General features: G+C 37.3%; 1 long non-coding RNA gene across 1 annotated transcript in view; it reads left to right on the top strand.

The window, feature by feature from the left end:
• Positions 1-25,892, top strand: part of LOC147583118 (uncharacterized) — a 283,224-nt gene that overhangs the window by 82,101 nt on the left and 175,231 nt on the right. The window lies entirely within an intron of this gene.

Below are 25,892 nucleotides of genomic sequence, written 5' to 3'. Positions count from 1 at the left end.
CCCAGTGGAGTTCTAGTTGTTTCTAGTATTCAATTTTCTCCATGTTGTTAATGTTTTCTCTGGGGTTTATAATTTATATGTTTGGATGGCTAATCTTATTTCAGTTGCTCTACTCTTACCTTTTACTGTCCTTGTAATATGCTAAAATATACCAAACCTTCCTGGTTTTGAGTTTTGGCCATGACAAAGACATAATTTTCAGTGTTTGAAAAACTATTTCTTCAATGATATATTTTAATTGTTTACCTTTTTAAAAAACACTTTTTTTATTTGCAGTTCTTAAAAACTCATTCTTTTGAAAGTACTTATCTGATAATAGGCACGTCAAAACTATTTCTGAATTTATTTCCCTATTCCCCGTTTCTAGCCACATATCGTTTTGTCCCCCTGTGGCTCCCTGATGGCAGTGGCATTACAAAACAAGGATTATTCAAAGTCTTATGGTCCATAGATCAATTTTTGCCTGTTTTAAATAGTGTTTTTTAAAGAGAAGTTTTAGGTTTATGGCAAAATTGAGAGGAAGTTACAGAGATTTCTGTTTGTACTCGGCCCCCACATTTGCCCAGTCTCCCCCATTATCGGCATTCTTTATCAGAGAGTAGTATATTTGTTACAATTGATGAACCTATATTGATGCAGCATAATCATCCAAAGTCCATAGTTTAAGGTTCACTGTTGGAGGTGTACATTCTATGGGTTTGCACAAATATATAATGACATGTACCCACCACTGTAGAATTGTACACAATAGTTTCCCTACCCTAAAAATCCTTTCTGCTCTGCCTACTCATCCATCCATCCCTTCCCATAATCTCTGGCAGCTACTGATCTTTTAGTGTCTCTGTAGTTTTGCCTTTTCCAGAATGTCATATAGTTAGAAACATATAGTACATGGTCTTTTTTAGATACCAAGGAGAGCTGGATCATATGGTAAGAGAATGTTTAGTTTTATAAGAAACCACCAAACCATCTTCCAAACTGGCTGTACCAGCAGTGAATTCTCACTAGCAGTGATTTGTATTCTCACTAGCAGTGAATGAGAGTTCCTATTATTCTGTATCCTTGCCAGAATTTAGTGTTGTCAGTGCTCTAGATTTTGGCCATTCTAATAGGTGGTAGTGGCATGTCACTGGCGTTTTAATTTGCCTTTGCCTGATTATATATGATTTGGAAACATCTTTTCATATGCTTTATTTTTTAAATTGCAAAATTAGTGTCAAACACTTCGAGAGAAAGGCTTAGAGATTTTATTTCTAGTTAGTCTTCAAAAATGTCAAAAAAGAAAATTTAAGTGCAGATATTTTCCATTTTGTAACATGTAGTTATATATAAAATTATGAAGCAAAAGAAGATACATTCGGGGCACCTGGGTGGCTCAGTCGGTTGAGCGTCCGACTTCGGCTCAGGTCACGATCTCGCGGTCCGCGAGTTCGAGCCCCGCATCGGGCTCTGGGCTGATGGCTCGGAGCCTGGAGCCTGCTTCCGGTTCTGTGTCTCCCTCTCTCTCTGCCCCTCCCCCGTTCATGCTGTGTCTCTCTCTGTCTCAAAAATAAATAAACGTTAAAAAAAAATTTAAAAAAAAGAAGATACATTGAAGAAAAAATAAAATATGGCTGAATTTTTGACATATTTAGTTTGCTTACAATCAGTATAATATTAATTGCTAAGATAGGAAATAGTGCTTTTCACTCACTATGTATACCACCCTAGTTAATCTATGTGCTGGTTGAGTATAATTTCTAAGCATGATTGTTGATCTATGAATTCAAGTATACTGTAATAGACTGTAATAGATGCTGAAATGTACCATGGAAATACTCATTTTGGACACTTCTTCCAGTACAGGTGTAACTTCTACTTATTAATACGACTCTGTAGGAATCATCATTATTTTAGTGATCTTTAGAGTGTGACAGTTTACCCTATGGTACATATATTCCCACCAAGGTGTCTGCCACATAGTTGTGAAAGGAAGGTAGAGGACACATGGTGTTTCACAATTTAAGAAAAAAGATTCATAAGTGGTAGACCCTACCTACTGTGGTAAAACACTGAAAATCACTCTTTAAAAACACTGAAAAGATAGAGGAATGAGAATACCAAAAGTGAAGAATGATTAAAAATGAATGTAAGTATATTATATTCTCTTATTATATTCTTTTTTATTTCTACTGGATTTAAGAATCTTGTAACTACTTTTTTGATTTTGCTTTTCACCTTTACTCGGATCTTTTCATTTGTAAATTTCTTTAAGTAACTGTGCCAAATTGAGAGGGGAAAAATGTGTGTGTGTGTGTGTGTGTGTGTGTGTGTGTGTGTGAGAGAGAGAGAGAGAGAGAGAGAGAGAGAGAGACAAAGAATTAAAAATACATTTTATGATAAATACAATTTGTCCATTAAAAAGTGGATAAATGACTGAGAAATAGAGAATTGATAATTCAGTTCCCAAGCTGTACTCCTACACTGAGAAGATGAATTGTTCAAAACAGCCAGCTATATCACACAATTCTCATCTATTTCATTCTTCTCTTCGGATAGTGGCTAATTCCAGATATGAACCCAGGCCTTGGGAATTCATTAGGTTTACGATAACAAGAAGCTGTGACCTTCTAACTCTTCTTAGAGTTGTCTTGCTTCTATTATAGATGCAAAATACTTTTTATCTTTAAAAAAAACTTAAACATTTCCATCACTTCAAAGTAAAACCCTTTTTACCAAATTCTTTGTCTTCCCACCACAATCTCTTGGCAATTACCAATCTGCCTTCTGTCTCCATGAAGTTATCAATATTGGATATTTCATATAAACAGAATTTTACAGCATGTGAGCTTTTGTGTTTGATGTTTTTCGATTATTGTGTATATTTTTGAGGCTCATTCAGATTGGATCACATCTCACTACTTCATTTTTCATGGTTGAATAATTGTGTAAACAAAATTTGTTTATCCGTTCATCTGTTGCTGGACATTTGGGCTGTTTCTACCTTTTGGCTATTGTGAATAGTTCTGCTATAAATATATGGGTACATGTACTTACTTGATTATCCATTTTTGCTTCTTTTGGGTATATATCTAATGGATATAATACTTCTTTTGGATATGTATCTAATTCTATGCTTAACTGTTAGATAGATAATGGATATAATGCTTCTTTTGGATATATACCTAATTCTATGCTTAACTGTTCGAGGAACCAATAAACTTCCATAGTGACTGAACCTTTCTACATTCTCATCAACAATGTACAACACTTGTAATTTATGTACATTCCTGCCAACACTTTTTACTTTTTTTTTTTTTTGTAATGTAGTCATTCTAGTGAACATAAAGTAATACTTGGTTTTGGTTTTGATATACATTTCTCTAATGGATAATGATGTGATAGATCTTTTTAACGTACTTGTTGGCCATTTGTATATATTCTTTTGAGAAGCACCATTCAAGACCTTTGCCCATTTTTTTTTTTAATTGAGTCTTTTTGTGGTTGAATAGTAAGAGTTATTTATATGTTCTGAATACTAGTTACATGATTTTTCAGTTACACGATTTCCATATATTTTCTACTTTGTAGTTGTCTTTCTACTTTTTTAATGTCCATTAGTGCAGTTTGTTTTTTCCATGAAATCCAGGTTACCTGTTGGTTGGTTTGTGCTTTTGATATCTAAGAATTCATTACTAAATCCAAGTCATGAAGACTCACGACTATGTTTTCTTCTAAGAATGTTATAGTGTTAGCTCTTATATCTGTCATTGATCTATTTTGAGTTATTTTTTTAATATAGTGAGAGGTAGGCATCCAACTTTTCATTCTTTTCATTTTTTTTTTTTTTCATGAAGACATTTAGTTTCAGTACTATATGTTGAAGAGACTGTTCTTTCTCCATTAATAGTCCTTTGGCATCAGAGTAATGCTGGCCTCAAATAATTAGTTAGGAGGTGTTCCCTCTTATTTTTTTGAAGAGTTTGAGAAGGATTGATGGTAATTCTTTAAATATTTGGTATATTCACTAATGAAACCATATGCTCCTAGACTTTTTTTTTTTTTAAGTTTTTGTTTATTTTGAGATAGAGCAGGGGAGGGGCAGAGACCGGGAAAGAGAAGATCCCAAGCAGACTCCTCATTGTCAGTGCAGAGCTTGACAGGGGGCTTGAACTCACAAATTGCGAGATCATGACCTAGGCTGAAATCAAGAGTCAGAGCTTAACCAACTGAGCTACCCAGGTGCCCCTAGACTTTTTTTCTTGAGTAGTTTTGATTACTAAGTCAATGCTTTCCTTATTATGTCTGTTGAAATTTTCTACTTTTTCTTGAGTTAATTTGGGTAATTTTTGTTCCTAGAGCTTTGTTTAATCTAGATTATCTAATTTCTTGGCTAATAATTGTTCATAAGTTTTTCATAACTTTTTTCATTTTTGTAAGGTTGGTACTAACATTTCCACTTTCATTGTATCAGGAGACCTGCCCCACATGAAATACTACAGAGAGACCTTCATGTTGAAATGAAAGGACACTAGATAGTAACTTGAAGCCCTATAAAGAAATAAAAATCCCTGGTAAAAGTAACTACATGGTAAATATAATAGCTAGTATTACTTCATTTTTAGTTTGTTATTCTCCTTTTTATTTCCTGTATGATTTAAAGACATGCATAAAAACAGTTATAGATCTGTGTTACTGGATATACAATATATAAAAATACAATTTGTGAAGGCCGTCTGGGTGGCTCAATTGGTTAAGCATCTGAATCTTGGTTTTGGCTCAGGTCATGATCTCACGGTTCATGAGTTTGAGCTCTGCGCTGTCAGTGCAGAGCCTGCTTGGGATTCTCTCTCTCTCCCTCTGTCCCTCCCCTGCTCATGCTCTAACTCTCAAAATAAATTATATATATATACATATACATATATGTATATATATATATTTAAGTGTTATATATAATATATATATTTATGTTTTATGTATTTATGTGTGTGTGTATATATTTAAGTGTTATATATAATATATATATATATTTGTGTTTTATGTGTTTGTGTGTGTGTGTGTATATATATGTATATATATGTATATATATATATATATACATATATATATATATATATATATATATATATATATATTGAGGGAACAGAGCTATATAGGAGCAGAGTTTTTGAATACTCTTGAAGCTTAAGTTTGTATTAATGCAAACTAGATTGTTATAAATTTAGGATGCTCATTGTAATCCTAGGATAACCCATGAGAAAATATATTTAAAATATGCAAAAAAGAAAATTAGAATGAACTAAGAACAAATAGCACTACCAAAATACAAACAAACCCAAAACAGCTAAACACAAAATACAATAATAATGGAGGAAATAAAAAATAAAAAAAATATGTAGGACATAAACAATTTAAAAGTAGCAGAAATATGTCCTTTCTTATAAGCGATTACTTCAAATGTAAATGAATTAAGTCCTCTAAGCATCAGGCAGAGATTGGCAGGATGGCTAAAAAGATATGATCTGAGTATATACTATTGACAGACTGATAGATCCAAATATAAAAGTAGGTTGCAAGTGAAGGGTAGACAGGGCTCCTGGGTGGCTCAGTCCAGTGAATCTGGCTCTTGATTTTGGCTCAGGTCATAATCTCAAGATCCTGAGTAGCCTGCATCAGGCTCTGTGCTGATGGTGCAGAGCCTGCTTGGAATTCTCTCTCTCTCTCCCCCCCCTCTCTCCCTCTCTCTTTCTCTTTCTCTTTCTCTTTCTCTTTCTCTTTCTCTTTCTCTCTCTCTCTGCCTCTCCCCCACTCATGAGCACACCCTCTCTCTCTCAAAATTGATAAGTTAAAAAAAAATGAAAGGGCAGAAAAAAGAGAATCATGGAAATTGTAAACAAAGGGGAGCTGGGATGGTTATACTAATGTGGACAAAGTAGATTTTAAGTCCAAAAAAAATATTAGAGAGGCACCTGGGTGGCTCAGTCAGTAAGTACCTGACTTGGGCTCAAGTCATGATCTCATGGTTCATGAATTTGAGCCCCACACTGGTTTTTCTGTCAGTACAGAGCCTACTTCAGACCCTCCATCCCCTCTCTCTCTGCCTCTTCCCCACTTCCTCTCTCTTTCTCTCTCTCAAAAATAAGTAAGCATTAAAATATATATATGTATACATATATATTTTTTAAGGTTTACTTATATATATGTATACATATATATATATATATATATATATATATATATTAGAAACAAAGGAGGGCATTCAATTTTGATGAAATGTTAATTCATCAAGAAGATATAACCATCATAAACATACATAACACTAAACAACAGAGCCTCCAAACATAATAAACACTGATAGCATTAGAGAAATAGTTCTACACACATACACACAAAAATCCTAACTCTGTGAGGTGATGATGGATGCGTTACCTTATTGTGGTAATAATTTCAGAATATATACATATATCAAATCATTGCATTGTACATCTTAAACTTACACCATGTTATATGTCACTTGTATCTCCATACACCTGAGGGAAAAGAATAAACCAACTACATCTAACAGACATAAGCAGAATAATACATCCAACAAGAATAGAACAATATATACCAAGTGCACACAGAATATTCTCGAAGATAAAACCATGTTAGGCCACAAAACAAGTCTAAATAAATTAGAAAAGATTGAAATTATACAAAGTATCTTCTCTGATGATAAAGGTTGAAATAATAAACCAGCTAAAAATCAGAGACAGAAGGAAAACGTAAAAATCTATAAACATGTGAAAGTCAAACAGCATACTCTTAACAATGGGTCAGAGAGGAAATCACAAAAGTAATTTGAAAATTACTTACAGAATAAAAATTAAAAGATATCCTACTAAAATTTATGGCATACAGTGAAGGTTGTGTTTGGAGGGGAATTTATAGTAGTAAATTTATATCTTAAAAAAAATATCTCCAATAAATAGCCTAACTTTATACCTTAATTACAAAGAGAAGAGCCATCTACACCCACAGCTAGCGGAAGGAAGGAAATAGTAAAGATTAGAGTGGAGATAAATGAAATAGAAAATAGAAAAACAACAGGGAGAATCAGTGAAAACAAAAATTGTTTATTTGAAAAGATAAAATTTGCAAATTTTTGGCTAGATTGACAAAGCAAGAGAAAACAAAATATTGTTAATATTCTATCTTATGTTTGTAGAGATATGAAAATAAATATAGGAAAAAATTCATTCTAGCTTTTTATTGTTCTAGCATTGTAGTTTGTTATTCTGTTTCAAGATACAATATTTAAAGGTTTTGAATTAGTTCTGTAATGTTAAAGAAAATGTTAAATTTTCCTTCCCTCGGGAAGGAAATACTAGTTTTTTGTTTTGTTTTGTTTTGTTTTTAGTTTTTCTATATATGTAAAAGAAAAAGTATATATAGCAAGAAAGCTTACACAAGTTACCACCATGTCATTTTTATGTGTAGATCTTCTGGTTTCTTCTATAAATGAAGATTAGAGAATGAATTTGTATAGAAGGAGTTTACACAACACATTTTGATTCTTTCTCTGATTCAGCTGTTTTCCTTCTTTATTATATATACCACATATGTGCAAAACTTAAGAAAGAAGTTTACTTATTAAAAGAATCAGGAGGGGCGCCTGGGTGGCGCAGTCGGTTAAGTGTCCGACTTCAGCCAGGTCACGATCTCGCGCTCCGTGAGTTCGAGCCCCGCGTCGGGCTCTGGGCTGATGGCTCAGAGCCTGGAGCCTGTTTCCGATTCTGTGTCTCCCTCTCTCTCTGCCCCTCCCCCGTTCATGCTGTGTCTCTCTCTGTCCCAAAAATAAATAAACGTTGAAAAAAAAAATTTAAAAGAATCAGGAGACTTGTTCCTATTCTTTAAGAGTTACTCATTTTTCATTCTTTTTGTTTGGGGGTAGTGACACAACCAACAAAGCCCACCAGTTAAAAGACAGACTGAGGAATGTAGATTGGTCCCTATGATAATTTACTTTAGTTTATTTCCTATTCAAAGTCTTATATACATAGTCTAAAATAATATAAAGTACATATATTCAGAGCAAAATAAAAATTACACTTTTTTTTTTTTAATATTAGAGGCAAAGTTGGGCCAACATGATAGTGTTTTTGAACAGTTTTTTTGTTTTGTATCCTCCCATACTATGGAACAAATAAATCCTCTTGTGCTCCAATATCTAAAAATTTAATTACAAAATTTATGAAATCTTGATTTGATATTATTTTCAATGCAATTTTTTTATAGAAGGGTCAACATTATACTTCCTCAAAATACAATAGATGTTAATTGAGTAATGATTTTTAAAAATTATTTATATTACGGTTATGGCTCTTATTAGAATCATAATCCCTTTTTTGAAAAACTAATGCATTACAAATTTTTCATGACTTAGAGAGTAAAAGTTATGTATACTATCAATGTTATCAAGAAACATATTTTAATGTGGGAATCTGCCCTCCATATTTTAAATCCCAAAACAAATTTTAACTAAACAAGTCTAGTTAACTCTAAATATCATAGAGCTTTATTATCTACAAAACCTTGTTGGATTAATTCCTTTTTGTACCTAATAATTTTCCAAAGTAATGAGTTCAAATATGGTATGTAAAGTAAGATAGCTTTTATCTTAAAAAATCTCCACTCAGGTGTAATGTGCTTGAAAATGACTGAGTTTAATTTGAGGTATGAGATCTCCCAAGATCCTGCTTCTCAAATCTGCAGTGATACTATGTATCTTTCAGTATCCTTGGGAAAAGAATGTAAGATAAAGAATATTGAAGTGTTTTGTATGCCTTAAAGCACTCTGCCCACAAACATCATGTTTAAGGGAGATTCTGAAATTTGGGAAACATAAGTAGCTGTTTGTGATTTTATAGAAATAAATCACATTCTTTTAGCTTTTATATTTCCAAACTGAAAAACTGGTTTTTTAGACTGTACTTTTAGAAATTTCAGTCAAAACAAGATTTATTAGTGCCCACTATCTGCTGAACATGAACTTCACTGCTTGTTTACAATGCACAGATAAACATAGCAGGATTTTTTCTTCTTTTCTAACCCCTTTTCACTTATTTAGGGCTACTAAGATTGTTCAGCTGAAACTCTGCTCTTGGTTGAGTATTCTGAATATGAGCCTAGGGGAGAAACAATGGGAGGAGGCATGCCCCAGTTTGAGGAGAAAATAAATAGTCCATCTCATTGTCCTTCAGAAGAGCAATGAATAGAACTGCCCACAGTATTTTAAGTATGATTGTCCGTTATAAGGAAAAGATTCTATTTCTAAATATTTTATCCAACATTCTTCCCTTGGGCTTTTTATGGTACCTTTTTTTTCCTTACTGATGTACAGTGAACAAATTTCTGCTCAAATACCTTAGCTTTCAAATTTTGACTCTTAGCCGAGTCAAGTCAATAAGTTAATACACCAACATGAAATAAAGGAATAAAAATATCATGAGTAGATGAAAATTGAGTCTATAGCAAAATACAGGATTTTTTTTTCAGGATGAGAGTACAGTGCTGTAAACATCACAACTTCCACCCCCATCCCTTACCATCCCTTACCATCCCTCACCATTTGTCACCTAGCATTTTATAGCCAGTAACCAGCACATGTTTAGCCTCTAATAAGTATAGTGAAGCTACAAAATGGTATGTAGGTCAGACAAACCATTCAGTATACCTGTATCTCCAGTAGTGTGGAGTTTCTTTAATCATGCATCCTTGAGGGTGGTTTTAATAAATGACTAATTTCTCTCTTCACAAAAAGCGTGGATGATATGACAATTTGAAGAGGGATCTAAGAGATAATGTAAATCACCTGGAGGGGTGCCTGGGTGGCTCAGTTGGTTAAGCATCTGACTCTTCATTTTGGCTTGGGTCATGATCTCATGGTTTGTGAGTTTGAGCCCTGCATAGGTCTGTGCACTGACAGTGTGGAGCCTGCTTGGGATTCTCCCTCTGCCTCCCCCCACCCAAAATAGATAAATAAACTTTTAAAAATAAATAAATCACCTGGAAATCCACATTAGTGGTTAGCTACTTTCTCATAATTTATCATAGTCACTAAGAATATACTATGTATATAAAAACACTGATAGAAACTCAGCCCATTTTGTAGTTCTTGAATTTCTGAAATTACTTTTGATCTGCTGAGGAAGAGCTAACTCACTGTAGCATGGCTCTGCCTTATGGGTTCTTTTTTGGTTTGCTCCATTCATTCATTCTTCATACGTTCTCTTAGAGTTCAGTAGGTATAAGCATAGAAAACAGGGAAATAAATGTAAATATCATATTCCATCTCCATACCTGTGATTAGATAAATAAAACAAGTTTGCCCAGAAAATGAGTTGTCTGACAATTTAGTTGTCTCAATACCAAAATTTGCTTATTAAAATTATTTCTAATTCTCAACAGTTTAAAAAAAGATAACATAAAACATTCAACTTCATATAAATGCTAATATCTTTTGTTTCCTCCACATCTTTGCATTTCTTGCTTTTGACATTCAACTTTAAACTTTGGAGCCATTCTTTTCTTGGTCAAATCATTTTTTTTTTAATTTTTTTTTTTCAACGTTTATTTATTTTTGGGACAGAGAGAGACAGAGCATGAACGGGGGAGGGGCAGAGAGAGAGGGAGACACAGAATCGGAAACAGGCTCCAGTCTCTGAGCCATCAGCCCAGAGCCCGACGCGGGGCTCGAACTCACGGAGCGCGAGATCGTGACCTGGCTGAAGTCGGACACTTAACCGACTGCGCCACCCAGGCGCCCCTGGTCAAATCATTTTTAAAAGGAGAAGGCAGTATTATAAAATCAATGAGTAACTCTAAATTGAATGAGTAGTTTGACAGCGCAAGTCAAGATTGCTAACAAAATGCACCATTTGAGATAGAAGAAATTTAAGTCCTGTCATTCTTTTCTTCTCCCATTTCCAGGAATAGGTCAGTAACTCTTGAACCTCTTGCAAAGAGTTTGTTCATTTACTGTACTCAAAACAAACAAAAAATAAATAAAGGAGTTAGCTTTTATGTACCTCTTTGGAAAAAATGGATAGATGAATGGGTCCACATTTTCAAAAGATAGCCTCTACTGAATTGTAAGGCTTTCAGTTTCTTGTTTTGAGAGTGTTCCTTCTGGAATTCTGCAAATATAAGCCTATATAGTATTATAAAATAATTACATTCACAGTCACTCATTCTTCCTGTTACTAGCAAACTTGGATGTATTAGAGAAACTCAGCATATGAAACACTCATTAACAAACTGACATTTTGTCAGGCATTTTAATTCAAATCCCTCCTACCTGCCTAATCACCAGGTGGCAGTGTAGTAGCACTCATCCATATCTGTCTTTGAAAAGCCTCAATAAAAGAGACATTGCAGTATCTTCACATAGCATAGGCAAAATTATTCGGGTTTTAATTTTTTTAAGTAAACTCTAAGCCGAACATGGGGCTTGAACTCACGACCCCACGAGTCCCATGCTCTACCAACTCAGCCAGGCACTCCCCAGGGTTTTAATTTTTTTTTTTTTAAGTGTTACTCTCTCTCAGTATTAAAATAGCCCTGCATACATTTTCCTAAAATGCCTTTTTCTTTGAGTACTATGTAGATAGTTTCCTTGTCTAATTTTCTAAACTGGAAAAACTGAATATGTATCATCTAACTGTTTTTTGTTGTCTTACAGTTTTAAGTAAGAACTTTTTATATATCATAGTAGGAAGTAAATTATGTATGTTGTTTTCAACCAGCACTTTCAACAATTGGATTAAGGCAGGGTTGCCCACAGCTTCAACAGAAGCATATGCTAGCATACTACAAACCTCTAAGACAAGCATTCTGACATTTCATTTTTCCTTATCTAAATTTCTCCAGCTGTCATTATGCCATCTGAGACAAGTTTTTAGTCTACAGTACTATTCCACTCTATCAAGGCTTTTGTATTTGCACAATGTCCATTCAGCAGTTTCACCGGGACAAAAGAACCAATTTCAACATTTGGTTTCAGATACCCAGGATTTATTATGTGTTTAAAGTGTGTCTGGATTCTTCTTTTTTGCAGATGGAAATTCAGACATCCCAGTTATGTCATCTGATCCAGTGTCAGCTAGCAAGTATAGAACAAAACCTACAACTTAAAACATTTAATGTTTTCTCTTTGACTTTAGTGTCGTGTCATCCTCAAATACTATTGATGGACTGGAACAAGTTTAGGAATGTCTCCCAAACCCTGCATATAATCTTTTCCTATATTTCGAGGTAGTGGTGGAGGAGATTGTCTTCACCTCTGGAGGGACTCTGTAGATACTATTTAGGAGGCAGAGGAAAGGGCCTGTGTAGGAACTGTGGTTAAACTACAAGAACCTTCTGTTAAAGTTGACTATACAAAACCTTTGGAAAACAAAAAGAAAGGGAATTACTGTGTGATCTGAAGAATCATTGGCTGTCATAGAAGACGAATTGAAAAATATTCAGACTTTGACCTAGGCAGCCTTTCTTCTATAGCCAGTCTACCACCAGTAGGCTTTGAACAGTTAGAATTTTTTAACCTAAATAAAATTGATCCAACCCCACGGCTAAGCTACAAAACAATGTAGTCATAATTCATATCAGGCTAGTAGCAACTACTTTTTACTTATGTATAACTTTACTAAGTTTATATTAGAGCATTTGGTAAAACACATTAAAATTAAGTTAGAAGGGACAAGGCCCTAAATTAGGAATCTAAGATTTCATATTTTAATTCAGTCTCTATAATGCAGTTTGTTACTCAGCCTTGAGGAGCTCTTTGTTTGCACTAAAATTCCAAATATTAGGGATAAAGCTCAACCGTACACCCTTGTAGCCAAAGTTGCATGTAACTCTCTTTGGAAAAAAGCAGATAGGTGAAGGTTCCAACTTTTCAAAAGATAACCTCTGTTAAATTATAAGCCATTTCAGTTTTTTGGTTTTAAGGATGTTCCTTCTGATATTCTTCAAAAATAAGCCTATACAGTTTTATAAAATAATTACATAATATTCATTCAACCTATGCAGTACATGTTAAAATGGAAATCTGTTTGTCATTCTGAAAGAGAAATATTTTTGTCTATAGCTACAAGGTGAAAAGTGTTGTGAAAAATAATTTTAAGATATTAGAAGTTAAATGTCGCAGTTTTTATAACTAGTAATGTTACAGAACCTGGTCTGGATTACCTGGTGGAAAAACCAAGCAGCACTCGGAGATCTTGGAAGGCAGGAGGTTTATTTCACACCGACAGGCTCAGAGGAGATCATTCTCCAGAGGTCTAAGTCCTGAGCATAAGCAGAGGGAACAATTTATAGTCTGTTACTTCCGCATTCTGCATTAGTAGTAATTTGGTGTGCAAGTGGCAAGCAGGGTAGGAAGAAGAACCTGGAAGGGGAGTCTTCACTCTGCGCTGGAATTTCCCCATTAGTCCTGTCAGTAATCTTGTAACAGATTTTTCCCTATCATTCCCCCCTTTGATGCCTCTTTAAACAGATCTAGGCATCTAAAGATGCCTCTTTAAACAGATCAAAGGGCATCATCTTTATTTGTTATGAGCTGGTCCTTTCTCTTAGTTCCCTGACTTTGGTTGTGACTATTCTCAACTGGTTTACAAAGTAACAGCATCCTTCTCTGAGGAAGATGCAGGTGCCACCTTTCTTGGCAGTGAGGAGGTCAAGTGCCCATCTGTTCTGGAGGGCAACTCCTTTCAGGTAACTTATTTGGCTCTGCAAGGACACTAGGGAGTTGGTGCCATAGAAAAGCCTATGCCTCCTATGCTTATCTCTATCCTTGTGGCTATTCCTGCCCCTAGGAGGACAGTAGCAACACCACTTGTTTAGCCTGGGCCTTAGGGCTGAAAGTTTACAAATGGGGCCCAGATTAGAGGCAACCAATACCAAGAAAACATCCTATCCATAAGAGGAAAGTGAGTGCGAACAGCAACCTCTCACTGTTCCCCAGCTTTCTTGGGCAACCTCTGCCAATCCAATGACAAGGAGTAAGGACAGTTTATTTATTTTATCTGACCTGTGATTCCTCAGGCTTCTGCCATGCATAGAGCAGCCAGCTTCTGGGATGTGGTGGAGCAAGGCTGACGATCAGACTTGGGTCAGTCTTCAAAATCTGGGGCTCCTCAGGATTGGCCCTCTTGACTCTGGAGTAATGGACCCATGGAGTGATGTCTATGACCTTGAGGGCAGTAGGGGTGGTCAGAATAATGGTATGAGGCCCAATCCACTGTGGTTTGAGAGGGTCTTTTTTTTTCCCAATCTTTGACCCAGATTGAGTCCCCTGGTGATAAGGGGTGTACACGGGATCCTAAAGAGATTGGAGTGCTCTCTATGGTATATTGTTGTAACTCATTTAGGAAGGCCCTAAACTTGAAGTTGTTCTCTTATTTCCTTATCCTCTGTTTGGTGTAGGTTCCCCGGGAGGCTCCCTAGACATGGAAGTAGCCTCCCCTATGTTAGTTTAAAAGGGGAGAAACCTTGAGTTCCGGTGTGTAATGGACACACAGGAGGGCCAGGGGCAGCAGATTGGGCCACAGGATGTCTGTTTCCTGACAGAACTTGGCTAAGGTTCCCTTGAGGGTGTGATTCATCCATCTACTTTCCCTGAGCTTTGAAGCCGGTAAGCAGTCCACCATGAATACAAGCCCGTTATTGCTGTGAATTGTGGCCAGTAAGCCAAATCGGGGGACAGTTTCTTTTTTGAACTCTTGGTGGGGGTCACAGCACAGATAAGGGAGGGAGCTATGTCTACCTCCTTATTAGCTGCTATCTTGGTCACTGTGTTTGTCAGATGATTCCCTGTAGGGTTGTGCTGTAGGGTTGTCTCCCTTCTGGTGTTCTTTGCAGTTCTGCAAACTATTCTTTGCAGAACTGCAACTTATTTTTGGAAGCTAGACAGGCTTGAGGAACTTTAGTATTTCCTCCTTGTTTTTGATGGTCTTCCCCACTGTGGTGAGGAGGTCCCTTTGTTTGTAGATTGCTCCATGTATGTGTACAGTAGTAAAGGCATACCAGGAGTCAGTGTAGATGTTGACTTGCTTGTCTTTGCTAATGGTGAGGGCTCGGATTAAGGCATGTCATTCAGCCCGTTGTGCTGACCATCCCACAGGTAGGGCATTGGCCTCTAGGACTTCGTCTGTGGTTGTCACTGCATACTGTGCCTTTTGAATGCCTTCTGTGATGAAACTGCTACCATCACTGAGGTCTGAGTTTCTAGGGCCTGGTCACACAGATCTGGGTGACTTGCGAATACTTTATCAGTCATCTCAGAACAGTCATGATCTGGTTTCCCTTCCTCAGAAGGTAGGAACGTTGTGGAGTTCAGTGTCTGCACTGTTTCAAGAGTGACTGGATTCTCGCAGAGAAGCCCCTGATATTGTGCTAGCCAAGAGTTGGAGAGGTAGTGGTGTCCTTGAGGGCTCATGAGAGACCAAACAGCATGAGGGACCTTGACATTTAGTTCTTATACCAGGGTGAGTTTATCTGCTTCCTTAATGAGCAGAACTGTGGCCGCTAGTGCCCTAAGGCATGATGGCCATCCTGCTGCCACTGGGTCCAGCCTCTTTGATGGGTATGCTCCTGGCCGTTGCCAAGGGCCAACAGTCTGTGTGAGAAACCCAAGGGTGACCTTTTCTCAAGCACAAAGAGATTAAAAGGCTTTTCTATATCGGCAAGGGCTGGTGCCTGCCCCAAGGTGGCCTTTATCTCTAGGAAGGCAGCTTCGGCCTCCTCTGTCCAGATACCCCAGGACCGGGTTCTTGATCTGGTCCTACCAAGGGATTTTAGAGGGGTCTTGCTGTTGCCGAGAATCTGGGGTTCCAGATTTGGCAGAATCCCACAGCCTCCTGGAATTCTCGTAGCTCTCTTTTAGTTTAGAACTGGGGTACGGAGGTGATGACCTTTATTTCTCTCCAGCCCTAGTGCTCTTTTACCTTGGGTGAGGAGGAAGCCTAAGTATTGGACTTGCTGTTGGCAGATCTGTGCCTTTTTCCATGAGACCTGACACCCTGAGTCCGACAAGAGTTGGAGGAGGGCCCTTGTGCGCTCTGTGCAATGTGGCCTATCTTGGAAAGCCGGAGAAGTCTCCAGCCAGTGCCTCTCCAAAGAGGGTAGGCAAATTTTTAAACCCTTGTGGGAGGTGCGTCCAAGTCAGTTGCATCTGACGCCCTGTGTCTGGTTTGGTCCATTTGAAGGCAAACAAGGGTTGGATCTGGGGGGCCACGCAAAAGCAGAAGAAGGCATCCTTTAAGTCTAGGCAGGTAAACCAGCTGGCAGAGCCTGGGATCTGGCTGAGGAGGGTGTATGGGTTTGGGACCACTGGGTGCAAGGAGACAGTCACTTTGTTGATAGTTTGTAGGTCTTGAACTGGCCGGTACCCTCCTCCTGGCTTCTTGACTGTTCTTGGATGCCTGATCTTGTCTCTTGTGGGAGGGGATATTGCCACTGTCTCTGTGGTTGAGCCCCTGGGATCAACTCTACAATGACAGGGGCCCAGTTATGGGCAAGTCCAGGAGGGTTGTCCTCAACCCATACAGTGAGGAAGGCAGTCCTGAATTCTGGTGGGCCACTTGGTTGGACCTGGTATTTGGACCCTCAGCTTTGAGAGTACATCCTGGCTGAGGAGAGGAATAGGGCTTTCAGGTAGGTAGAGGAACTCATGCTGTACTCTATGGTCCCCAAGTTCACATTAAAGTCATAGTTTGGCCCCCTACTTTCATTTTGACCATGGGCTTATGGGGGCCAAGAAGAAGTGAGCCTGGTCCCCCCTCAGTCTGAATCTATAACTGCTAGGCTTATGAGGTCTTTTTTGCAGGGTTCTTTTGCGTATCGTCTGGGTTTCTGGGACTTTCCCTGGTTGGGACATTTATTCTAACAATGTCCTTTCTCCTTGCAGTAGGCACATTAATCCTTTGCTAAGGAGGTTCTGGGCCTCCTCCTTTTGGCAACTGGACTTATCCTGTCCTTTTGTCGTGGCTCTCTTGTGCCTCAGGATCAAACAGGGTGTAAGCCTCACATAGCCTCTCATAATAATCCCCGGGGGATTTCCCTTGCTGGTGAGCATATTCATGGCTTCTTACCCTCTGCTCAGATCCCCTGGAGGAGAGCTTCTTGGTACCGGTGGGTGTGGACCGGCTTCTGGAGAGCAGCTGCACCTGGCTGATGGCGCAGTCTGCCTGCTGGTCCGGGGGAGAGAGAGGATCTGCCGAGTCTGAAGGTGGCAGAGTATCAGGAACTGGGGGATTAGGTGCTGACAGTCTTGGGGGAACATATGGCAGGGGCACCAGTGGTCCTTCCTCCGGATCACTGGTGAGAATTTGTGGGGGTCAGGACTTCTGTACCCTAGCCTGTCTCTGTTCATTGCAGGTAAATCGCACCCAAGGGGGAAGGGTTTGGGTAATCCCTAACCAGAAGTTGATATACGGGACTGATCAGGGTGACCTGGGTCCCCAGTGACAACACTCCAGATGCAGCAGACCATTGGGACATCTAAGGTTCACTTCGAGGGCCATCCTATACCAAAAGTGGGACATTCCAACTTACATACTGTCCTTAACTTGCCAGGGGTCATTTTAATTCCATAGTCTCCCCAAAACCCCATTTTTGCACTGTCCTGACCCCATAATGTTCCTGTGAGATGGAGTCGCAAAGAGACAGAGGGGTAGAGGAGCCCCCTCTAATGAGGAGACCAGTCAGATGCCTGTTTGGCCATGTCCCGAAGGTACTTAGGTGATACTTAGCTGTAGTGGTCTCAGCTTTGTGACTTAAGATCAGAAACTATTCCAGTGCCGTCATAGACTGTGTGCCATTCACCATGGAATCGCAGATGGGTGCACTCAGACTCCAGGTGCTTTTGGGGACCTTACGGGGTGCCTGCCTGTGGAGCCCCAGAATTGAACTTGGCAGGCAAACCAGACCGAGTTGCACATTCACACTCACGTACACACCAGAGGTTATTACATTCCCTCCCACAGAATTCCTACCTGTGAGATCTCTGAAGTCTGAGGCGACAGAGCGGGAGACTGCTGAATATCAGGCAGGGCATGCCTTCTCCGTTGCAATTCCTCATTCTGTCACTGCCTTGCCGTTTTCCCAAACTAGTGGCAACAATGGGCTCGTGCGGTTAGGGAACCAAATGTTATGAAACCTGGTCTGGATCACCTAGTGGAAGAACCAAGCGGCACTTGGAGATCTTGGAAGGCGGGAGGTTTATTTCACACTGGCAGGCTCAGAGGAGATCACTCTCCAGAGGTCTCAGTCCCAAGTGCAAGCATGGGGGACAATTTATAGTCGGTTACTTCTGCATTCCGCATTAGTAGTTATTTGGTGCCCATGGCAAGCAGCGTAGGAAAAAGAACCCAGAAGGGGAGTCTTTGGTTGGGGACTGGAATTTCCCTATCGGTCCTGTCAGCCATCTTGTAACAGATTTTTCCCTATCAGTAAAATTTCATACAGATTTATTTCTGATTATTTATTTCCATAACTGCAAAAACATTCTTTTTAATGCAAATTTTACACAAATTATTTAAAAATAAATATTAAGCTATATAATAAGTAATGCCTTTACATGGATTTTTTTCTTACTCTGAATATAAATTGAACAACAAACATTCTAGAGATCTTATAATTTGAGAGCTAGAAGGGTCTTTGGAGATATCCCAAGAAAACATAGTTAGTTTATGTACGAGGAAACTGAGACCCAGTGAAGTTAAGGGACTTATCTAAAATAAGGGACTTATCTAAAATGATACAAATAATTAGTGGTGAAATTAGATTTAGATTCAAATCACCTCAGTCAAGTGCCTCCTGTGAAATTTTCCAACATTTTATAGAAAAAAAATTAATTTCTTCACATTTTGTATATTTTTTTAAGGTACATGTATTTATTTTGAGAGAGAGAGCATGAGCATGAATAGGGGAACAGCAGAGAGAGAGGGAGAGAGAGAATGCCAAGCAGGCTCTGCACTGAGACTTGATCTCACAAACCGTGGGATCATCCCACAAACCATAGGCTCATGACCAGAGCCAAAACCAAGAGTTGGATGTACAACTGACAGAGCCACCGACTGAGTATATGTATACTTTTTAGTTGATTCCTAAAGCTTACTGTGTAAAATTCAAGGCAATATTTCTTAATTATTGTTTTCCTTAGGAAATGTTACTATCCTTGATCATTCTTGAGATCAAAGCAATTGACTAAGTAACAAATATAGATACAAATAGGCCTGGGTTCACATCCCAGCCAAGTGTGTAACTAATTTCAGACAAATCACTTTACCAATCTCAACTTTAATTTCCTGATTCATACAATGAAAATAAGAATTGTGCCTTTCACCAGGCTTGTGGCAAGAATTAAATAACATGCACCTTAATTGTTTGCCTTTAGTAATAATAGTACTACTAATAATTATTATTATAGCATTTCTTATGTGGCTGTTGTAAGGTTTCAGCAGACTTAAAGTAGGTATTAAAATGATTTTATATTACTTTCCAAAACACAAATTCTATTTTGTAAAAGGCGGGAGGGGAAATGGAAATATAAATTGCAGCAGGAGGAGTTAACCTTGGCCCTCCTCTTCCATCCCCCTCAAATGAGGGTTGTTCACTCTTTTATTTCTGTATAGCACTGAATCAGGAGGTGATATGACATACTTCTAGTTCATTCCTGACACTTTTGTGCAGCTATCGCATACTTTACCTTTCACATCTATTATCAGAGGACCTCATAATTACTCCCCAACATTTACTGAGGATGTGGATACCAGTTTCTGGTCCATCTTTCTACCTTAGTTGGTGCTATCAATGGACATTATTTAAAGTTCCAAGTGTACAGCCTATCTAGGATGCCAGCCCTTGAAAATCACTCAAAGAATACTGTATGTCATAGAGGTTTTCCCAAAGGAAAGAAAATAAAAATAATGAGATGTTCAATTGAGGGCATAAATATAGTAACTAACCTTGAATAGATATATAGGTAGATAATGTTTAGATAAAATATTCAAATAATAATAGTATTGTTTAATTTTATTAATAATTTATTAATATGAAATATCCAAATTATGCCATGGCCAATGTAATCATATGATATAGATAGACATAACCATGATGAAATGAGCAGGTTCAGTTTATATATGCAAAACTTTGATGATAGAAAAAAAGGTGGAATACAGTGAATTATCTGGATATTAGGTAAATGGTGTCTCCAATCTAACTTGATGGCTAAATTAAACTCTTTATTAAGAAATTATTCATTATAATGTAATTTTTATAGTTATAATTTTAATATATTTTAATGTTTATTTATTTTGAGAGAGCACAAGCAGGGGAGGTACAGAGAGAGAGGGAAAGAAAGAGTTCCAAGCAGACTCTGCACCGTCAATGCAGAGCCCAGTGTGAGGCTCAAACTCATGAACTGTGAGATCATGACCTGAGCCGAAATCAAGAGTCAGCCGACTGAGCCACTCAGGCCTGATTATTATTTTAATTAGACAAACAGTTGGGAAACAAAACATTAAAAATATATCTCTTTTATTAAAAAAAAAAAAAAAAAAAAAGAGCAGGGTGCCTGGATGGCTCAGTCAGTTAAGCGTCTGACTTTGGCTCAGGTCATGATCTTCCAGTTCATGAGTTTGAGCCATGTATCAGGCTCTCTGCTGCCAGGGCAGAGCCCGCTTCAGATCCTCTGTCTCCCTCTCTCTCTCTGCCCCTCCCCCCATCTTGTGATGTGCTCTCTCTCTCTCTCTCTCAAAAATAAAAATATTTTTCAAATAAATGAGCTAATGAATATTATATACATTTGTGGGCTATACTGTTCTATCTCAGTTTGCTTGTTTTGCTGCCTGCTGAATTAAGCAGTTAAAAGCATCAGTGGCAATTATTCTTGCATCTGCATTAGACCATGTGTTAGAATGCCTCATACAAGTGATTAAAACCTTCAGATAAATAAAAGATTCAAAATCATGGACCTCTAATATATAGCTAGTAAGAATGATCTTGCTTCAGTTAAGAGTTCTCAGGTTGAATTAAAATCATAACAGCTGTTGTAGGATACAGCTTTACTTGCTGGCCAGAGAGCAGGATGGACAGTTCTGCCACATTTGGGTTGCAGCCATTGAACCATAATGACTGTAGAGCCCTTTCTATGGCCCCACCTGGACAGGGAAGCAATTTGTAGCTCTGTCCAACTGCTGAATACAGCATCCCATCCCACTGGCTAGAAAGCCTGACCAGAGCATGCGGGCAGCCAGAGAGCCCATCACACTGCAGCACCTGAGCAAGGAATCAAGCCAGATATTCTTTTCCACTGTTCCCAGACAGTGGCATGCCTCTTGATCTCAGAGCATGAGCAGTGGCCTAACCCAAATAGAGACACTGATAGCAGGCCCCAACTGCCAAAGGATGCGACCACCTGAATCATGCAGAACTCAAAGCTAAACTGGAGTCTGGAGGAGGGGACAGCTTACTCAGATGTTCAAATACCATTGCAAGGAATTAAGGATCACAAAGAATCAAATAGACATGACACTAACAAAGGAAACTAATACAGTTCTTGTGGTAACCAAAAGAAATCAGGAGTAGCTATGCTTACATCAGATGAAATAGGCTATAAGAGAAAAATGCTCAAAAGGGACAAAGAAGGTCATTGTGTAATGATAAAGGAGTCAATCCATCAAGAAGATACAATTCTAAGTATGTACTCAACATCAGAGCACCTAATATATAAAGTAAATAAGGAAAAATAAACTAATAAAAGTTGGGGAGTTAATACCCTACTCTCAACAATGGATAGATCATTTAGACACAGAATCAATATGAAACAATGCTATAGACCAAATGGGCCTAACATATATACAGAACATTTAATCCAACAGCAGAAGAATGGACATTATTCTCAAATACATGTGGGACATTTTCTATGATAGGTCATATGTTAGGGCATGAAATAAGTCTTAACAAATTCAAAAATTTAGAAATTATATCATGTATCTTCTCTAACCACAATGGTGGGAAACTAGAAATCAGTAACTGGAATGAACCTGGAAAATTCACAAATACATGGAAAGTAAGCAACACACTTCTTAAAGGATCAAAAAAGAAATCAAAAGGGGAAAAATATCTTGAGACAAACTAAAATGGAAACACAACATACCCAAACTTAAAGATATGGCAAAAGAAGTTCTCAGAGGAAAGTATCTAGCAATAAGTACATACACTGATAAATAAGAAAGATCTCAAATAAGTGACCTAATCTCATACCTTAAGGAACTAGAAAAAGAATGAACTAATCCCAAGTTAGCAGAAGGAAGGAAATAATAGAGTAGGACAAATAAATAAGGTAGAGAACAGAAAAAAAAACCCAGAAAATATTTACAAAATTGAGTTGGTTCTTTGAAAAAATAAAATTGACAAACCTTTACTAAGACTAACCAAGAAAAAGAAAGAGTACCCAAATCATAAATGCAAGTGGAGACATTATAACTAATACCACACATATAAGAGTCAGAAGAGATTACTGTGAACAACTATATACCAAGAATTTAATGACCTAGAAGAAATAGACAAATTCCTAGAAACATATAACCTACCAAGACTTATCATAAAAAATAGAAAATTTAAACACACTAATAATGAGTAAGGAGAGTGAATCAGTAATCAAGAAACTCTCAATGAGGAAAAGTCTAGAACCAGATGGTTACAATGGTGAATTTTTCCAGACCTTTAGAGAAAAATTAAAGACAATCCTTTTCAAACTCTTCCCAAAAAATAGAAGAGGAGGGAACACTTCCAAACTCATATTAGACCAGCATTACCCTGATATCAAAGCCAGATAAATATACTACAAGAGAAGGGAGCTAGCTACAGGCCAACATTTCCTGGTGAATATAGATGCAGAAATTCTCAACAAAAATACTAGCAAACACAATTCAGCAGCACACTGAAAAGATCATACACCATGATCAAGTGGGATTCATCCCTGGGATGCAAAGATGTTTCAACATAGGTAAATCAAAAAACATTATACATTAATAGAATGAAAGATTAAAATCATATAATCATCTCTTGATGGAAAAAGCAATTGATAAAATTCAACATCCATTTGTGATAAAAATTCTCAAAAACACCCTGATAGGTAACATATCTTAACATAATAAAGGTCATATATAACAAGCCCACAGATAACATCATACTCCATGGTGAAAGGTCAAAGCTTTTCCTCTAAGATCAGAAACAAGACTCTCACCACCTTTATTCATCATAGTACTGGGATTTCTAACCAGAGTAATTGGGCAAGAAAAGGAATAAAAGGCATCAGAATTGAAAAGGAAAAAGTAAATTTATCTGTTTGCAGATGACATGATTTTATATATGGAAAATCCTTAACACTCTACCAAAAAACTTATAGATCTTATCAATGACTTCAGTGTAGTTACAGGACACAAAATCTACTTGCAAAAATTAGTAACATTTTTATACATTAAATACCAATAATTTGAAGGAGAAACAAGACAATGTCATTTATGATAACATCAAATACAGTGAAATACTTAGAAATAAATTTAACCAAGGAGATGAAAGATTTGTATACTGAAAATTTTAAGACATTGATGAAAGAATTGAAGAAGACAGGAATAAATGAAAAGATACTCATGTTCGTGGATTGGAAGAATTGATGTTAAAATGTTCATACTACCCAAAGCCATCTATAGATTCAGTGCAATTTCTGTCAAGATTCCAATGGATTTTTTGTTTGTTTTTTACAGAAATAGACAAAGCAATCCTAAATTCTTACGGAACAAAAGCTGCAAATAGCCAAAACAATCCTGAGAAAGAAAAAAGCTGGAGGCATTACACTCCCTGATTTCAAACTGTATTACAAAGCTATAGTAATCCAAAACAGTATAGTATTGGCTTAAAAACAGACATATAGATCAATAGAACAGAATAGAGAGCTCAGAAATAAACCCATGCATTTATGGTGAATTGATTTATGACAGAGGAACCAGGTATATACGATGGGCAAAAGTCAATCTCTTCAATAAATGATGCTAGGAAAACTGGAAAACTAGATGCAAAGGAATGAAACTTATCTACACCATTGACAAAAATTAACTCAAAATGTATTAAAGACTTAAATGTAAGACTTGAATCAGTTAACCTCCTAGGAAAAAATAGGGAAAAAGCTCATTTATATTGGTCTTGGCAATGATTTTTTGGAAGTGACAAAGAACAAGCAGCAAATGCAAAAATAAACAAGTGAAATTACATCCAACTAAAACGCTTCTGCACTGCAAAACAGATGGTCAACAAAATGAAAAGCAACCTATGGAATGGAGAAAAAATCACCTCTCTGGTAAGGAGTTAATATCCACAATATTTAAGAATTCCTACAGCTCAATAACAATAGCAAAAGTTATCTAATTAAAGAATGGGCAAAGGACCTGAATGGACTTGTTTGCAAAGAAAATAGTCAGATGGCTGATAGGTACCTGAAGAGGTGCTCGACTTCCATAATCCTCAGGGAAATGCAAATCAAAACCACAATGAGATAGCACCTCACACCTGTTAAGATAATTAATATCACAAAGATGATAGGTAAGTGTTGGCAAAGATGTGGAGAAGAAAACCCTTGTGTTGGTGAGAATGTAAATTGATGCAGCCATTATGGAAAACAGAATGGATATTCTTCAAATATTTGAAATCCAACTACCATATGATCTAGCAATTCCACTGGTATATGTCCAAAGGAAACAAAATCACTCTCTCAGATATCTGAACCTTCATGTTCATTGCTACATTATTTATAATAGAAATGGAAGTAACCTAAATGTCTATACACAAATGAATAGGTAAAATGTGATATCTACTTATGTATACATAATGTAATATATAATGTCCACATATATTTGGTATAGAGATGTGTGTATTTGTGTGTGTGTGTATATATATATGTATGTGTATATATATATATATACATACATACATATATATATGAAATATTCAGCTATAAAAAGGAAGGAAATCCTACCATTTGTGACAAAATGGGTGAACCTTGAGGGCATTATGCTAAGTGAAATCTTAGACAAGATAAATACTGTGTGATTTCACCTAAATATGGAATCTTAAAAAACCTAACTCATACAGGCAGAGAACAGATTGGTGGTTGCCAGAGGTGGGGAGCTAGGGGCTGGGGAAATGGGTGAAGGTGATCAAAAAGTAGAAACTTCTGTTACAAGGTAAATAAATTCTAGGGGATATAGAGTGCAGTATGCTGACTATAGTAAATAATACTGTATTAAATATTTGAAAGTTGCTATAATGTTAAGAGTAGATCTTAAAAGTTCTCATCACAAGAGGGGTGCCTGGGTGGCTCATTTGGTTGAGCCGCTGCCTCTTGATTTTGGCTGAGGTTATGATCCCAGGATTGTGGGATTGAGCCCTACATCAGGCTCCGCACCGAGCATAGAGCCTGCTTGATATTTTCTCTCTGCCCCTCTCGCCTGCTCACACTCTTTTTCTCTCTAAAATAAAATTAAAAAAAATTTTTTTAAAGACATTTTTAACAATGTGTGGTAATGAATGTTAATTAAACTATTGAGGGAAATACAAATACTTCACAATATATACCTAATCAAGTCATTGGTACGCTTTAGGCTTATACAATGTTACATGTCAATTTTATCTCGGTAAAGCTGGGGGAAACAAAGAAAAAGGGCATCAGGTATAGGGTGTCCAACCTAAGTTAGATGAGTTAGGTAGAGAAGGCCTCTATAAGGCCTTACTGAGGTATGACCAAAATACTAAAAAAGAGTGTACTCAAAGGTTTGGAAAAGAGTGTTGCAGGAAGAGGGAGAAATAAGTTC

Source organism: Puma concolor, chromosome A2, assembly GCF_028749965.1.
Source record: "Puma concolor isolate L17-30 chromosome A2, mPumCon1.1.hap2, whole genome shotgun sequence".
In the NCBI taxonomy this organism is placed as follows: Eukaryota; Metazoa; Chordata; class Mammalia; order Carnivora; family Felidae; genus Puma; species Puma concolor.
Note: the sequence above shows the minus strand (reverse complement) of the source record. Positions and strands in the feature narration are given on the sequence as shown.